General features: G+C 33.8%; 1 non-coding gene across 1 annotated transcript; it reads right to left on the bottom strand.

The window, feature by feature from the left end:
• Positions 1-1,385: 1,385 nt before the first annotated feature.
• LOC116277089 (U6 spliceosomal RNA) lies at positions 1,386-1,492 on the bottom strand. Its single transcript, XR_004186564.1, has one exon. It is a non-coding gene; the product is annotated as a U6 spliceosomal RNA (small nuclear RNA).
• Positions 1,493-5,110: the final 3,618 nt, after the last annotated feature.

Raw genomic sequence — 5,110 nt, 5'->3', positions numbered from 1 at the left:
ATTCTACCATTTTTATTTTAAAATTTTGAAAAAATATTATGAAAATTTTCTTTAAAAATACAAATTATGAGAAGAGGCTTGATCAGTCAAGTTCCTAGCAGGATCAAGATGTCATACTCAAAAAAGGGTGAAAGAGAGTTGAATGAAGTGAATATTTACAAAGGAATGAGTAAATTATAAAAAAAAAAAATTAAATTAAAAAGGGGGATGGTGAAGCATCCTGTGGCTAAAACAAGAAGTCAGTGACACACACCTAAAGAGGTAGGAAAATGTCAGAATGTGTCAAAAACTAAATAATACTTTCCTTATTTTTCTTCTATATTATTGGTCCCTCTTGGCTGCACACATTTGCTTGTTCCTTCTTATTCTCTGAAAAGGTTTTTGAATCTGTCCTAGATTTCAATTCTTTCTTTGTCAACACTCAATTTTTCAGTAATCTTATTCTATGTCTTTTCTCTAAATGCCATCTATGTGCATCTATCTATCTATCTATCTATCTATCTATCTATCTATCTATCTATATATATAATATATATACACCATACCTCTTTTCTGAATTTCAAATCGCGCAGCTAGCCAAGAAACATCTCAAACTTATGTTCAGGACAAAAATCTTGACATCCTTCTTAGGGGAAAAGACTGAAGTTGCACAATCTATCAACCAGTTCTTTGAAGGCTTGACCTTCAAAGTATAACCTGAAATTATTCTCTTTTTACCATTTTGACTGCTAAAACCCTATTGCTTTCCCTTGGGTAGAACAATGACACGCTGATGGTCTATCTGCTTTTGTTTTTGTCCCTCAAGTGTCCATAAAGCATCTAAAGTTTTCTTTTAAAAATGTGAAACAGATCAGTTCACAACCCTGCTCAAAATCTTGCCTGCCTGTAACACTTATTCCAAATTATAGCATTTTTATTAGAATATAAGGCTTCAAAGATCTGACCCTTACTTGTTCCTCTGACATTTCATTTGCTATTCCCTCTGTTTAAGGAAAGAATAAAAGAAAATTTTTAAAAAACAAGAAATATTTATAGTTGGTCATAATTTCTACATGATTCTGCAGCAAGGGAAATTAAGTTAGTATTCCAAAATATTGCTGAGAATAGAATTCTTATCTCTTTCCTTCCAAATTTCCTTTGTCATTTTGTTTTAAATGTGCCTCTTTAAACAGCGTATGGCTCAGTATCTTAGTGGTTTGTTTTAAATGTGGTTTTATGCATTTAGTGAAGGTTCCTGTTTTTCAGTTAGTGCATCTATCCCTTTCAAATGCATTGTGACTACTCATGAAACTAGACTCATTCTTAGCATTTTATTTCATTTCATTTCATTTTTTAAACGTTTTTTATTGAGTTATAGTTATTTTACAATGTTGTGTCAAATTCCAAAATATATGGAACGCTTCACAAATTTGCATGTCATCCTTGAGCAGAGGCCATGCTAATCTTCTCTGCATCGTTCCAATTTTAGCGTATGTGCTGCCAAAGTGAGCACTTAACATTTTATTTTAATTTTATGTAGGAATAATTTATACACAGTAACAATGCAAAATTGTAAGAACACAGGTAAATTAATTTTGATATTTTTATGTATGTATGTAACCCAAAACCAAATAAAGATATCAAAAATGTCCATCATCCCAGAAAGTCTATTTATACTTCTTTCAGTTAATTCCCCTTCCCTGCTGCTGTGACAATTTCTCTTCTTATTTCTGCTAAAATGTGTTAGTTTTGCTTTTTTTGGATTAACTTTATATAAAGGAAATCATGCTGTGTGTACTCAAATTCTTGAGGTGTATTTTAAGAAAATTGGTCCTGTTTTATTGAGATATGACATATAGCACTGTATAAGTTTAAGGTGTACAAGTTAATGATTCAACTTATGTACAATATGAAATAGTTACCACAGTAGGTTTAGTGAGTATTCATCATCTCTTAAAAATGCAACATGTAAAAAGTAGTTAACCAGATTATTTTTTTAAAAATTTATACATAAAACATTATAAATGAGCATATTTGACCTTCCAAAATTAAGGATTTCTTATTTCTCTTTTATAAATTATTGAAGACAATGTCAGCACTAAGTATATTATTCTGCTTAAATACAATATGATTTATTCTATAGATCAAAATTACTTTTACAACTTTATCTTAAATATCAGCCATTTGTCATGTATAGCCTATAGCATTTCAGAACCCACTTAATGTCTTATAAAGCAATGCACACAGATAGAAAGACAGATAGATAAAAGATAGAAAAAAAGATAAATATAAACATAGCTATAAAGATATAAATATAAACTATTCATAGGAACAGGTAACACAGAATCTATAGACTATGTCATTTATTATTAAAATATTTGACAAAGCTTTCTCAATCATTTGTGTGTCTTGCCCCCAATTTAAGAAAGTGTAAAAAAAATCATGTTTAAAATGTTATTGTTGAATGTAAGCTGGTGAAAATGGTGGAGTAGGCAGCTCCGATGGCCTTTCTTTTGTTAAAGAAAAAATATTCTGACACTTCTTAAAACTGTAAGGAAAGCTTTATGGAGAATTATTTTGATAAGTGTCAAGGCTGTCATAGTCAGAGAGAGAAAGATCAGGTTCAAATCCAAACACACACACACACACACACACACACACACACATACACACACACAAAGTGGGGATTTACCCACAAGGAGTAGGTAGAAGTCCTGGGTTGATGGATAAAAAATTACTGAGAAGCCATCAAGGGTATGGGAACTCTTGCTAAATCAACTTAACAGGATTCTTCCTGCAGGTAGGCCGAGGACCTAAACAACAAAGGTAGGGGATAAAAAATTTGATCAGATATTGAGGGTGGAGGATTCTGTCTAAATTGACTTAGAAGGATTCTTTCTAAAACTGGGCAATATAAGCCCAGCAAGAACAAGGCCCAAGTTCTAGGCCTAGATAAAGAAAGGGCTCAGAGAAATCTGACTAACGCTTTGCCAAGGACAAAGTCTTTTCAGGCCTTCCTTTTGTGTAAGAAAAGAAGTGACATCTTTCTCTCCTTTGAGCAATATAAGTTCTTTTGTAGTTTAGTCCCTTTTTATTAATTAAAGATCAGCTGAACCATTTGTTGAGACTTGGTGGTAAGGCAGCCAGTTGGAAAGATTTTCAGATGTTGGGCTCAGAGCCTTCTGAGTGGCCCGCACAGCAGAAGCTTTAGGTGTCCAGCCGTAGCTTACAGGGCTTCCTGAGATACTGGAGGGGTGGTTAGCTGCAGACAGCCTAGAATTCCTGTGAGAATCTGATCAGTCAGATTCTAGTTCTTATTTACTCTAAGTCAGAAGAGTGGGAGAAAAATTAGGATGTTAATTTGGAGATGCATAGTCAGATAATGAAGGAAACTAGGAGAACTGAGAATTTGGTAATTTCTGACAAAATGTGCAAGACAGCAGAATCTAGTCCAATCTATCGGTAGATAACAAAATCTCAAAGACAATGAAGAGGACTCGAATCTAATCATTCAGAAGAGCATACTGTAGTTTTTCCACTGAAACATAAAATTCATGTCTATAGTTACTCCCCATTTTGATCAAAGATAACCAAAGTAAGGTTATTCTTGTTCACAAGGTAAGTTTTATTTCTTTAGGTTTGGCCTGGTCATTTATATAAGTGAAAAAAAGAATGGTAATTGATCACACAAACCTGAGGAATCTCAGGTTAGACTTTTAAAAATCTCTCAATGTTAGGAAACCAAGACAAAAACTTGCCACAAGACTTCACTTGCAAAATTTATAGATTTGGGTAAATTTCTTCTTCCTAAGTTCCTCCAAATGGCCTAAGTTTCCTGACTGCTATGAAGTCATCTTGCTTATTCATCCCTAAGGCTGGGGACCCTGTAAGCCAGGTGTCAGGCTGCTTTTTCCAAGATAGCTTAAAGTCAACCGCAGTTCTTTAAAACTGATCATATCTGATTTTACGTGTCTTTCTCAAATATGACATTCTAGTCAAAGCCTTGGTTATAGAACCAATGTTTCCAATTAAGTTCTCTTACACAGAAGACAGATTCTTATTGAACTTATGCAAATAATTATATTGCCATGACAGTAAGAATATTTAATAAGAATGTTCAAACTCTGAAGAGACCAGGTAGGGAGAAAAGATAAATGTTTTATGTTTATTTACCAAAGTATGATCTATTAGTTAATACATGTTGTAAATAACTTCAGAGAAAAGAGAAAGGGGTTCCTCATATCCAAAAAAAAAAATAGTACAAACAAACTAACAAAAAACCCATAATTATCCTGTATCAATTTAGTCCCGTATAATTAACTTTTTACTGTTTGATCTTGGATTAGCAGTTTCATGAACCCATCAGCTTCTCCGCTAGGGTTCTGGAAACCCTTGCTCAGTCCAGCGGTATGGTCTCAAAGATATTTAAGTAGTGCCACAGAAGCCTGTGCCCCAGAGTACCTTGGGATACTCATGAGATTCTTGCTCGAACAGGTAACTTTAAGCCTGGAACTCTAACCCAACTTCATAGAGTATACTGAGACTCTTAAGAGTTAAAGTCTGTCCTTACCATGCTTCAACAGATTACCATATTAAGCACTGGCTCAGGAGTCAGAGTCATCAGTGAATTCCTAATCAGTCAGTCAGGCATGAAGACAAAAGCATCAAAGGTGCTCACTTTGAATTTGAACTTCCCAGTTTCTAGAACTGTAATAAATTTCTGTTGTTGAAAAGCCACAAAGCGTATGGTATTTTTCTATAGGAACTCAAGTGGACTAAGACACCATTTTATTTCACTAGATATTTCTGTATCAAACATTTCTTGCTTTCCCTCTTTCCTCATGTCTACTGTTGCTATGCCGTTTAGTTGTGATTAAGGGCTCTAAAGTGTGAGATCTCTAAGGATTCGTGGTTTTCATGTTATTCCCAGAGATATCCCTAGAAATCTGGTGGGGAAGTTCTTTATGTGGTTTATTTTCATGAAACACTAAAGAGCTCCATGTGAAACAATTTACCTCAAAGAGAGTCAAGCATCTAAGTTTAGAACAAAGCTAATAGTTAAGTAATTATTTTGAATTTAATATAGTAGACATCTATATTTTTGTATCTGTCAGTTTAACCATAGAACTAT

Source organism: Vicugna pacos, chromosome 35 (assembly GCF_048564905.1).
Source record: "Vicugna pacos chromosome 35, VicPac4, whole genome shotgun sequence".
NCBI lineage: Eukaryota > Metazoa > Chordata > Mammalia > Artiodactyla > Camelidae > Vicugna > Vicugna pacos.
The sequence above is the reverse complement of the archived record's forward strand: the minus strand, read 5'-3'. Positions and strand labels throughout refer to the sequence as shown.